Source organism: Mirounga leonina, unplaced genomic scaffold (genome assembly GCF_011800145.1).
Source record: "Mirounga leonina isolate KUSES-001 unplaced genomic scaffold, KU_Mleo_1.0 Mir_201, whole genome shotgun sequence".
In the NCBI taxonomy this organism is placed as follows: Eukaryota; Metazoa; Chordata; class Mammalia; order Carnivora; family Phocidae; genus Mirounga; species Mirounga leonina.
In genome coordinates this window covers 5,680,641-5,693,987 of record NW_023270504.1, presented here as the reverse complement: position 1 = coordinate 5,693,987, position 13,347 = coordinate 5,680,641, and the positions used below count along the sequence as shown (strand labels likewise).

The following is a 13,347-nucleotide window of genomic DNA, read 5'->3' as shown; positions in this document are numbered from 1 at the left end:
TTTTATCTTAACACACCACATTTATTTGGGAATTTATCTTCCACCTTGTTCTAGGAATTAGGTTGGGCGTTGGCCCGCATTCAGCGCTTTGCTGCTGAAGACTAGGACGGCTCCACTCCCCTGCCTGTCCGTCCCTCTAGAAGTCCTCCCTGACAACGGATCCAGTTTTTCCGTTTAAATATTAACAATGACCAAACCAAATCTGCAAAAAAAGCTACCAGGCTAAGAAGCAAAACGTCCCCCCCCCCCCCCCCCCTTTTCCTTTTAATCTGTGGAAGCGCTGCTGAGCAAAGCTGCAGAAACAGCAGCGCGCATCCCGGGTCCTTTCTAGTCTCCTCTCCACCTGCCCACTCCTACCCGTAGCCGACGCAGACAGAGCCTCAAGTCTGCCCTCCAAACCCTGGGTATGAGTAGAGCCTCCACCCCCATGAATGTTTAGGACGCTGCGCTCGTCGGTCATTGCAGGGCGCCTCCGCAGAGTGGAGCAGATACAAGAGCATCCCTCCCACGGAGTGTGTGTTACCCACACGCTCAGTGAACTCGGATTTTGAGGCTGTTTTTTCTACTAGGGTGGGTGGGGAAAAGGTGTGTCCTCCAAGCATTCAGACCAGAACCTTAGACTTTCTGTCTCTCTCTCCCCCCAACCCCTACTTCCCTCCTCCTCTCTTTCTCTCAAGGTATGGGAGCTCTTCTTTTCCAGACCAGAGAGGGGCGCCTTTCTAGCTCCCTTTCCCCTCACCCACCGATTAAAAAAAAAAAAAAAAATGGGGAGAAAAAGGAAAAAAAAAAAAAAAGCCCGGGAGTAACAGCGAGCGTCTGTGCTGGCTGCTGAATGAATGGATGCCGCGGGGCGGGCCTGCGCGCACCGAGCCGTCGCCCCGCGGCCTGTAAGGGCCCTCGCCAGCCCCGCGCCCTCCTCCCGCCGCGGGCTGAGGCCGCCGCCGCCACTGCGCCCCACGCCGAGGCCGCGGCGGCAACCGGGAAGGTCGGAGGGAGGGTGGTTTCCTCCAGCCCCACACCCAGTCTCGGAGCCGGATATATAGAGTGTCACGTTTGGGAGCCGAAAAGCCGAGAGCGCTTCCCCCGCGGCTGCAGTACTTGCCGGGGCCTCGGGGAAGGACCGGGATTCACAGGACCACTGGTTGAACCCCACCGCGCCGGAGGAGCAGGTATTCCAGAGGCCGCAGCCCAGCGCTCACCGAGCCCACGCCTCGGAGGCCACGCGGGGCTGGCGGCGGCCGGGGAGGCAGGCTCGGCCGGTGCGCGGGAGGGGCGGGTCCCCGCGGGCCCCGGAGGGAGGGTGGGCGTGCGGCCGGGAGGCAGGAGGCAAGCGGCTTGGGAGGCTCTGTCCCCTGCGGCCGCCCCCGGCCGTCGGCGGGCGCTTTGGGCGCCCGCGCTGCCCGCCGAGGTGGAGCGCGCAGGGGCTGGCAGCGGCGGCGGGCCGCGCGGGGCCCGAGAGGGTTAACGTGGGAGCCGCGCCTGGCAGCCAGGATGGAGGGAGATCGGCGCCTGGGCGCGTCTGGCGGCGGCCTCCCTGGCCCCGGGGGCTATTCCTGAAGAGAGCGCGGCGATTCCGGGCCACGTGTGGAGCGGCGCCGGGTCCGTGGCCCTCCTGCGCGGGACAGACCGCCGCGCTTCCCGATCCCGCGGCGCGTGCTCGCTCGCCCTGAGCCCCGCGCCGGGCCGCGCGTCCGGACCCTCCCACTCCCACTCCCACGCCGGCCTCGCGGGGGCCCCATGCCCAGGTGAAGAGCGCAGGGGTGGCCGGGGTGGGGTGCGCGGCTGTCAGAAGTTTGCCGCCTCTCCCTGTGGCCTGGGCGTGGTGGAAGGAGCTGGGGCGCAGGTACCAGAAGAGTCCATTTGGAGTAGATAGATGGCTAGCGGGAAGGCTGCTCACACCCTGGGAGAGGAAGATTGCCCGCGGGGCAATTGCATTCAATTAAAAGGATTAATAACCAACTTAATCCTAGAAACCAGAGGAAAGCTACTTCTCACCTGCTACTCACCTGCCGGCCTACTCTTTCACCTTGCAGGGTGGGTAGAATTAATGAACGCTGACTCTTGGATGGATGAGTTACCTAGTGTGAGCAGCCAGGTCCTCGATGGATCTGCAAGAGCTTTGGCGGCTGGTTGAATCGTGCGGAGGGCCCCATTGTACCCTGAGCAAGGACAAGAGTAGGGACAGCAGGGTGACCAAGAAACTCAGGTTAATGGTACTTTTCTACTTGTTCGAGGGCCATCATGAGAAGTTTGACACTGAGCGAAAGGAAATTTGAAAACCCTCTGGTTTCAATTACTCATGTCTCTACCCCCATTTATATAAGTTGGAGTTTTGGCTGAGAAGCAAGCATATTTATTCTGAAAGGGCAAAGGGACTAAAGAAAATTTTAAGGCAGCCGCTCGAATTGTTAAGAGCAGGCTTTTCAGCACAAGGCACATTTAGGGATATTTGTGTGTGAAACTTCCAGGAGATGGCTGCGGGGTTTTACCAGCCAGACTCGGGTGTTGAAGTATTTCACCTGCACCTGTAGTGTTTCTCAGGATGCAGGTCTTCAGAGGGCTCTTTTTCTATTTCTGAGGGCATTTTCTGCACCCACTTTTTTTTTTTTAAACAAATTCCTACCTGACTCCTACACCACGAGTTGGTAAATCTTGCAGTGAGGCATTTCTCCTTTATTTGAAGGACGGAATGTGACTTCTAATTACAGAAGAGGGAGAGGCTTTCTTTAAGGGGGTAAAAATCAAAAGAGCTCATATTTGGATATCACGGTGTTTATAAAGAATATGGTCATCTTGAACATCTCACCATTTGCTTTCCTATCATCTGAAGATGCATTTTGAGTATATTTCTGGCAACATCTGGGTAGTCTTAATTCTTTGTTTGTTTGTTTGTTTTAATAACTCCCGTGCAGTCATGAAAACTCACTCATTCACAAGCACAGTCTCCAGAAGGATCATGCACAGTGACCACCAGCATGCTTGTCCCTGACATTGTGGGCTCTGTGAGGACATTTTTTACTCTTGAAGAGTCATTCTTCATGCTTTATTTTGTTAACAGACCACTTTAAGAATCTGATAAGAAGCTATGGAATATGAAAAACAAACATATTCTTAAGAAAGAATTCTGCCATTATGCAGCCATCAAAAGGAATGAGATCTTGCCATTTGCAACGATGTGGATGGAACTGGAGGGTATTATGTTGAGCGAAATAAGTCAAACAGAGAAAGACATGTATCATATGACCTCACTGATGAGGAATTCTTAATCTCAGGAAACAAACTGAGGGTTGCTGGAGTGGGGGGTGGGGTGGGAGGGATGGGGTGACTGGGTGATGGACACTGGGGTGGGTATGTGCTCTGGTAAGCGCTGTGAATTGTGCAAGACTGTTGAATCTCAGATCTGTACCTCTGAAACAAATAATGCAATATATGTTAAGAAAAAAAAAAGAAGAAGAAGGTAGCAGGAGGGGAAGAATGAAGGGGGGGAAATCGGAGGGGTAGACGAACCATGAGAGACGATGGACTCTGAAAAACAAACTGAGGGTTCTAGAGGGGAGGGGGGTGGGAGGATGGGTTAGCCTGGTGGTGGGTATTGAGGAGGGCACATTCTGCATGGAGCACTGGGTGTTATGCACAAACAATGAATCATGGAACACTACATCTAAAACTAATGATGTAATGTATGGGGATAGTATAAGAATAAAAAAATTTAAAAAAAAAGAAAAAGAAAGAATTCTGCCTACATTTTCAGAGTTCACAGCCTCCTTGATACCCAACCAAATGTTAGACGTGCAGAGGCCCTGGGCAGGGCCAGCTTCATGGAAACGCAAACTGTGTAGTCACGTGGGGCTCGGAACTTAGAAGGGCCCTGCACTTGGTTTAATGTTCTGTCACTGTCAGCTCTCTTAATAATTTTCAAACAAGGAGCTCCAAATGTTCATTTTATACTAGATCCTGCAAGTTCTGTAGCCAGCCCTGACCCCAGGTTAACAATACTGTTCTAGAACTTACTGAGTAACAGTGTTGCGGTAGTTGTAATCCTACATTTTAGGTGAATTCTCCAACACAAGCCTGAAAGGTAGCTGCTTCATACCTATATCATAAAGCCCTTCTTCCTCATGCTCAGTTTCCTTACTGACTGATTAAAGATAACAATGTCTACTACTCTATTCAAAGATTGCTGTGAAGATACGCTAGGTAAAGACATAATAATAGTAAAAATGTCTGCTTCCCTTGAACAGTTCTATGCTAACAAAGATAGTATTGTTACAGGCTTAACTTTCCTATTCCAGGTTTCAGAAATAGCTTGAGGAAGATTGGTGGCAGAACTTTTATAATAACCCTTATATTTTGATGGGGAAGAAAATTAAAAAAAAAAAAGTAGCTAAGGTATTCAGTACTTTAAATATTCCTTAGCAACCCTTATTTGGACAAGATTGGAATTGGCAAGTAAAAGTGCAGAATAACTTCTCGGATCCCAAAGGCACTTCCTGAATTAAATGGATGTTTGGGTCTAATTCATCCAAAAATCCAGCAATGAGAAACTGAGTCAATGATTGATGTTTTTTTGCTTCGTCTAAGTTCTAAAAATCCATATTTTCCAAGTCTTGAGCAAGTCATTCTTTTAAATATTCTAGGAGATACCTAGCAGTATAAAGTCCACCCAGTCCACCCAGTCCACCCAGTCCTTTACCAAGCTGTCTTCACCTCCTTTAACACTAGGGGAGGACCTGAAAAACTTCTGGCAAGTTCTCTGTCCCCACTTTCCTCCCTTAACTACTTTATCCCAGCTTTCATTCCCAGTATGATGGCAACACACTCCAGAATGTTGAGGAAGAAAACAGTGAAAGGAAATGAGTCCAATCTCCATATCAAAGTCTTAAAATGGGGGTACTAAAGGTGGTGGATAGAGACTCCTTTCATACAACCATTCTGCAGAGGCATGCTGTGTACTTTGGGTTATGAAGTACCAGGTCCTGTACTCGATAGACTTATGACATCATTGGCAAGACAGAATGTAAAGATAAGGTGTTAATTAACAGTAACAGATGAGTCATTACAAGGCAATATAAGAGTACACACCAAACGAATGGTACAGAATATAAGTACAATGAGTTCCAAAGAAGAGAGTAAACTGAAATGGCTAGTGAAGCTTAAGAGGAGAGCTATAGGAAACGTCCCTTAGAGCTCTGCTCCCGACAGAGATGAATGAATGAGTCTTCTGGGTGATTAGTGTGCAAAAAGTGAAAATCTGGATGGAGCTAAGGTTTCATGTAAGGGACAGGCAGCAGATAAAACTATCAGAGAACTTTCCAGTGGCTAGCTTCATTCATGTAATAAATAATTGTTAAGCCCCTTCTGCGACCAGACACATTGCCAATTTTTCCACACTTAGTGTTAAATAAGGCAGATGTGTTCCCCATCTTGTGGAACTTCCAGACGTTTAAAAAATAAACATGTAATAACAAATTGTTGGAAGTAGAATGAAGAACAGGGTGCTATTTAAGAAAAAAAAAAAGCAAAACAGAAAGAGTGCCTGGGTGGCTCCGTCGATTAAGCATCCAACTCTTGATTTCTGCTCAGGTCATGATCTCAGGATTGTGGGATGGAGTCCCTCATCAGGCTCCCAGCTCAGCGGGGAGTCTGCTTGGGACTCTCTCTCTCACTCTCCCTCTGCACCTGCCCCCCTGCTCGTATGCACGTTCTCTTTCTCTCTTTCAAATAAGTCTTCAAAACAAAACAAAACAATAGGAATGGATTCAGATGTGGTGCTTTGGGGAGGTCTCTTGGACAATGAAAGTTTTAAATTGATATTTGAAAGAAGCATAGGGTAGTTAGCTTGGGAAAAAAGAAAAGGAAGGAAAAGCAGTCTGGGCAGAGGAAGTAGCAAATGGGAAGGCTGTAAGGAGAGGAAAGGGCTAGAAATGTTCAGGGGACAGAAAGGAAGCCCGTATTTTGGATGTTTGGGTCTAATTCATCCAAAAATCCAGCAATGAGAAACTGAATTTTATTTTGATGGGAAGCCGTTGAAGACTTTGAAGCCAGGGACCATTAATTTATGTTTTGAGGAGATCTTTATGGGTGCAATAAGGACAAAGGACAAGAAGGTTAAAGGATTGGAAGAAGGAAGACCAGTTAGGGCCGAGTGCCAGGAACGGTACTGACGGGGAGGGTGGAGAGAAGGGGACAGACTGGAGATGTATTTTGAAGGTAGAATTGATAGAACTTGTTGATAGATCGATATAAGAGGTGTTATGAGGCCAAAAAAAGTGTGAGAATGAATTCTTTTCAGTAGATACTGCTGAAAGTTTATAATCCATAGCAATAGACTCATGCCTATGATTTAGAGTTGCTACAAGAACTGAAAAATGAAATAGAAGCTGGTAACCCTGCTTAGTACCTCTGGAGAATATACCAGGCTGTTGAGGTAGAGGTCAGAGAGAGGAGGGAGATACTTTTGCTTTTCATACTATCATCTGTACTGTTACAATTATTTTTAAGCCATCATGTATTTTATCACTTCTTAAAAAGTTACCACAGCAACAAATATGGCTCCGGTTTTGTTGGCTTGAGCACATGAACAGAATATGGGGTCATTTCTTAAAATGACAAAAATTAGGAGAGAAAGGTCTGATCCTTACCAAAGTGATTGGTTCTAAAACATAATTCACTTCCCTGCTTAAAACCTTTCCGTTCTTTCCCCTTGTTTATATCAGTGTTTCCCAAAACATAGTCTGGATCATTAGTGTTTTGGCATACTAATAACAGTTAAGTGAAGAGGAAAGAAAAAAAAAAAAGCTTTCCTGATCATTTGAGAAACACTTGGTTTAAGCTAGGTAAGCAATTTTATTGCAGGACTCCTCAGAGCCCTTAATTTACTAATGCATGCTAAGAATCAAGAAAGAAGGGATATTTTATGCCACATTTCCTAAACTTATTTGACCTTGAAATGCTTTTTTTGGCAGAACATCTAACAGAGTCAGCATTCAGCATACCACGCTTTGGGAAATGCTGCCCTATATTAATAGAGTAAACCTTTTAACATTCACAGCTCTCTATTAACCATCAGCTTCTCTCATCCCTTTCATGCTACTTAGCGGGGAGGAAGCAGGAGATCAGAACTGACTCTGTTAATAGGCTTTAAGTTCATGATGAAACCATTCTGCTATATGGATAAGAGATAAAGAGATACTCATAAGCAAGACCTACAGTCTGATGAAAAATTGCTTTTTATTTGCATGTGGTTTTTTTTTTTTTTTTTTTTTAATTTCCACTTTCATGGCAAGGCTATGCAGGGCCTCCCTGAGGTCCATTCTGTCAAGTCTAGATTTACACATGAGGAACCTTAAGCATCAGCAGTGGGGAAGACTTCACAGAGCCCATCTTGTTCCATGGTAGGTCTGGGCCTTATCTGATGTTCATAATATATCTCTTTTTTTTTTTTTTAAAGATTTTATTTATTTATTTGACACAGAGAGAGAGAGAGAGCAGGAACACAAGCAGGGGGAGTGGGAGAGGGAGAAGCAGGCTTCCCGCCGAGCAGGGAGCCCGATGCAGGGCTCGATCCCAGGACCCTGGGATCATGACCCGAGCCGAAGGCAGATGCTTAACGACTGAGCCACCCAGGCGCCCCATAATATATCTCTTACAGGGCAACACGATGTGAATGCACAGGGTGTCTGTAGGAGCAATGATTTTGCAATGAATTTCCTAGATCTTCTCTCCAGGCCCCCAGTGCATTTGCATGGGGGTGAGGGTTGGAGGCAGGAATGCAACCTATGACCAAAGAACAGTGCCACCAAAAGAACAGTACAGAAAAAAAAGTTCACACAGCTATGGACTCTGACCATGGCTACGTCCACTCAGTGCTCTAGCCCAGGTGTGTGGGCAAACTGTGGCCTAAGGGCCAAATCTTGCCCCTGCCTGTTTTTTGTATATCTCTTGACCTAAGAATGGTTTTTAGATTTGTAAATGGTTGGGAAAAAAATCAAAAGAAGAATAATGTTCTGTAGTGCAAGCAAATTATATGAAAAACAAATTTCAATGTCCATAAATAAAGCTTTATTGGAAAACAGCCAGTATCATGTATCTATTAATCATATTGTCTATGAACTTCAGTGTTCTACCCAGTGAGTAGTTTTAACACAGCAAAGCCTAATGCATCTGGCCCTTTACAGAAAATGCCGACCTCTGCTCTAGACTATTCAATTCACTGGCCATAATTTTAATAGATTTGTTTTTCATTTGTTTTCCATATTAGGGGGTAGTCTTAGTTCATTCAGGCTGCTGTAACAAAGTACCATAGACCGGGTGGCTTATAAAAACAGAAATTTAGGGCACCTGGGTGGCTCAGTTGGTTAAGCGACTGCCTTCGGCTCAGGTCATGATCCTGGAGTCCCGGGATCGAGTCCCGCATCGGGCTCCCTGCTCGGCAGGGAGTCTGCTTCTCCCTCTGACCCTCCTCCCTCTCATGCTCTCTGTCTCTCATTCTCTCTCTCGCAAATAAATAAAATCTTAAAAAAAAAAAAAACAACAAATTTATTTCTAACAGTTTTGGTGGCTGGGAGAGCCCACCTCCTGGGCTCATTGATGTTGATGAGGCGGATGTCCCAGAGTTTACTGCCTATTTTTCTTCTAGGAGTTTTATGGTTTCAGGTCTTATATGAGGTGTTTAATCCATTTTGAGATTATTTTTGTATATGGTGTAAGAAAGTGATTCAGTTTCATTCCTTTGCATGTAGCTGGTTAGTTTTGCCAATATCATTTATTAAATCTTTTCCCCATCGTATGTTCTTGCCCTTTGTCATAGATTAGTTGACCATACAAACATGGGTTTATTTCTGGGCTCCCTATCCTGTTTCATTGTTTATAAGTGCCCATCTTTTCATTGTAACCTCACATAGTGAAAGGGCCAAGGGAGTTCTCTGGAGTTTCTCTCTCTCTCTTTAAAAAAAATGTTGTTATTGAAGTATAGTTGACATGCAATGTTATATTAGTTTCAGGTGTATGACATAGTGATTCCACAATTCTATACATTACGCAGTGTTCACCATAATAAATATAGTTACCATCTGTCACCATACATTATTACAATAATATTGACTATATTCCCTGTGCTATACTTTTCATGCCTGTGACTTATTTATTTTATAACTGGAACTTTGTACCTCTTAATCCCTTTCCTCTATTTTGCCCATCCCACACCTTCATCCCCTTTGGCAACCACCAGATTGTTCTCTGTATTTATGAGTCTGTTTCTGTTTTTTGGTTTTTTATTTTGTTTTTTAGATTCCACATATAAGAGAAATCATATGGTATTTGTCTTTCTTTGTCTGACTTATTTCACTTGGCATGATGTCCTCTAGGTCTATCCATGTTATTGCAAATGGCAAGATCTCATTCTTTTTTGTGGTTGAGTAATATTCCATTTTGGTTTTATATATATCTATTACACCTTCTTTAGCCATTAATCTATCAATGGACACTTGGGTTGCTTCTATATCTTGGCTATTGTAAATAATGCTGCAATAAACATAGGGGGTGTATGTATCTTTTTGAATTAGTGTTTTCATTTTCTTTGGGTAAGTACTCAGTAGTGGAATTACTGGATCATATGGTATTTATATTTTTAATTTTTTGAGAAATCTCCATACTCCATACTCCAAACAAGGGAGTTCTCTGGAGTCTCTTATATATGGGTACTAACCCCATTCATAAGGGTTCCACCCTCACAATCTAATCACCTCCTAGAGGTCCCACCTCCAACCATCACACTGGGGAGTAGATTTCAACATATGAATTTGGGGGAGACTCATACATTCAGCCTATAAATTGTAAGTTGACTTACTAGAAACTCCTCAATTATTACTGCCATTGGAATCATAACAACGCTACTTATTGTCTGACTAGTGTAGCTAATGTTACATGCCAGTATGAGGAGCAGAAGATAGTGTTGAAGGTAATCACTTTTGAGAGTTACTCAAACATTTGAACTCCTGTATAGAATGTGGACACTCAGATAGACATAGCTAGAGCCCCAAGAGGTAGAGAGGGTAATTAACTCTAGTATTACTTAGTTGTTGAAATCTCCTACCTCTGAGCACAAATTTACTGTAAAGTATTACCTTCAATTTTCATTTCAACAATGAGGCAAATCTACTTTTTGTTTATGTACTCTTTTTGTGAATATTGATGGTTTCAGGGTGATAGTCTTAATTTAGGAATAACAGAAATAGACATTTCAATGTCCCCACCCTCCGCTTATTGAATCAGTATTTTTGGCATGAGAATCCCCTGGTGCTTCGTACATAACCAGCACAGTTCAGGTGCAAAATGTGGGAACAACTGATCCAAGTACTCCCATGGAACATAGAACCAGAAGATAGGATGCGTGAAGGTTGGTGCTTAGGTTTATCACTGCTATCATGAAATCCTTCCAGTTCAGTGTATTCAGTGGGAATCAAACAGTGTGAAATATGGGGCTCCTTGCCAGCTACATTGAGCAGGAGATTTTTTTATTATGACTAACTCAGAGGCCTACCTTTAAAAAAAAAAATTGATTTTAGGAAACATCTCAATTCGGTAGGCTTTTTTTTTTTTTACTTTATTTCACGCCTATACCACTGCAAAGGATATTATATATTTCTTTGTGTAGTCAACAATGTGATTAAATAGGCAGTGAAAAAATTGTTCTCCCTATAATTATGAAACACTAAGAATAGCACATGTGTATTGTTTTCATCATGGTTTATTTTAAAAGTCCTAGATAAGTTTGTATCCTTAACCTCTGCAGTCCAGCAAAAGCATTTCCAAGCTGTCGTTGACAACATGTGGTCCCTGTGGCTTTTGGACATACTATTTTTTTGTTGTTGTTTTTGTTTTTAAGGTATTTTAACATCCCAGGCTCCTCCAGACATAGCCCCAAACCACTGAGGCGAGGAAGGGAAAGCAAAGACTTCCCTGTGAATCTGTGCAGAGAAAATAAGACTGTGGCCTCTCCCACCCTCTCTGCGTTCTTCTACCTCAGCTGAGGAGTTGTTGGGTCAGTAATATTTGCTGGTGAATAACAGGATGACCGCAGGAGGCAAGAATCATATTTCCTGAGCCAAGAAATGAGAAAAAGTCATTGTGAAAACACTGCACATTTTAGATCACTTAAAAAAAAAATGATGCTTTATTTATCACAGGTCAGGGAGAGGATATATCCCACAAATATCACACAAACCTTAGTATCCTTGAGGGCAGGATAGTTGGAAACTGGGAAGCCCATTAAATTATGTGTCTGGTCCCAATGTCTTTGAAACCATTTAAGTCCTTCTAGTGTTGTTAGATCTGCCAATGCACAACACTGTCAAGAACCTGGATGAATCTGCCCAGGAGAATTTGATAAACTGAACAAACGAAGCTGTGTGTAGCAATTCAGTATGTGTGCATGTATTGGAGGTTTTGCTGATTATTTTCAAGAAAGGACATTTAATATTAAAAGATATGTGGATAGTAACAGCATAGTTTTTTTCCCCAGTAATAAAATCATCTTAAAGATGGACAGTATTCATTTAATAAAACTAGAGCCAGTTATCAAAATTTAAGAGAAAGTGTCCCCTTGTAGATAAGATAAATATTAATGAAATCAATTTCCTGTCAGTCCGCATATTTTTATTTCCTTTACATTGTAGCTTGTGTCTCATTCCGAACTGAATCATATTTCAGTTGGGTTTTGTTTACGCAAGACCTTCAGGATGTATCTGCCCTGAAGATGAGCAGATGATCTAAACGATGGGCACTTGTTCTCTTACCAAAAGACGTGGAGAACCTTAAGATCCACTTCCGAGACTATTCTCAACATGATGGGAATCTCTGATGGTCTGAAAGAGTTAACTTCTCTCATCCAAATGAGCAGTTGTACCTGTCAAAACTCTCCCCCTAGCAGAATTCTGACAATGCCTCTCCCTTCTTTTCCTCCTCCTATTTTGGTCCAGTCCTGCCTGAAGCAGTAGTTATGCAAGTGCCACTGAGTGCATTACAGATCACAGGACTGCACATTGGTAAATGTAGGTCTCAGTTTCTGAAGGACAGAGTGAAGCTTTCTCAAATTAGATTGCTGTGAACTCCTAGACCTACTGTATGTCCCGGCACACACCACACTGTCTTATCTACTACACAGAGTGGGCACTGCAAGTAGCTTTGCCTTAAGTATACTCATATTTTAAGTGGTAGAGTGTTGGAGTACCTTCTCTATATGGAGTCCAGGTCCCCCGTTTTGTAAAAACAAAAAGCCAGTCCCAAAGACATAAAGTGACTTGTCACACATCTATGTAATGATGAATGAATGTATACTGGTATCCAAATCGTATGACTGCAAATCCTGTGACCATTTCATTCATTTATGCCTTCATTCATTCATACATTCACACGATTTTTGGAGTGTCTGCCATGTGCCAGATAGGGTGTTTAGCTCTGCAAATATGATCATGAGCAAGTTATAGTACCCGCCTTTAAACTTTAGTGTTCCCTACTTTTTGAGCAATGTTCAACCAGTTATAGCTTTGGAGTTTGTGAAATCTTTCGGTAAAGATCTTCAGTATAAAATATAAAATATCACATGTTTTTATTTCCCCCTCTTCACCCTCCAAACCAGCTCCAGTCAGTGATTTGGCTTCCCATAGTCCTGCACAGTCAATGTCAACATAAGTACACTGGCAAATGGAGTTAAAATGAAATATTGGAAATTCTACAGGGAAGAGAATGAAAATTCTTCCCAAGGAAATGATGTTCTTCATTACTCACCACAGGTCCTGAGGGTTGATTAGCCTGTGCTCTTCTCCTCTCAGTTACTCACTCCTTCCCCAAACCTGGCTGTGGAGTGGGTTCCAGCCTCAGGCCTCCCCTTTCCTTTCTGCCCCTGAAGATAGACACACATTCTCTGTGTGTTTTAAGTAATTAACTGCTAGTCGTTGCAGAAGAAAAGATAGGGGGGAAGTTACAAAGTTTCCAGAATGATACCTTTGAGTCTTGGCAGAGGACAAGTAGCTGCTGACTCCCTCTGAGATGACAAGTGAAACCCCCTTATCTTTAGCCATCCATCTTTATTTCTAGAAGAGAGATCAAAAACTAATCCTCTGCCTTAAAAATCCTTACCTATACTCTTAAATCTGGATGAGTATGGGATGGGTGTGGGGAGGAGTATTGTCTCATGAAAGGACTTCTGATTTTCAGTGGATTCTCAAAGAGGTCCTGACCAAAGCATGATTGGAACCACTGCTTTAGGAATAATCCAGGGGACCATTTTACCTCTTTGAAGTACTCCAGACCCAGGCCACTGCCAGATCAGGCAAATCCCTTCTGAGG

At 43.7% G+C, this 13,347-nt stretch overlaps 1 protein-coding gene across 1 annotated transcript in view; it reads left to right on the top strand.

The window, feature by feature from the left end:
• Positions 1 to 786: 786 nt before the first annotated feature.
• FAR2 (fatty acyl-CoA reductase 2) overlaps positions 787 to 13,347 on the top strand; it is a 146,187-nt gene continuing 133,626 nt past the window's right edge. The window contains exon 1 of the mRNA XM_035027982.1: positions 787 to 1,169. The gene's annotated coding sequence lies outside the window, so the exon portion shown is untranslated. The remainder of the gene's footprint in view (positions 1,170 to 13,347) is intronic.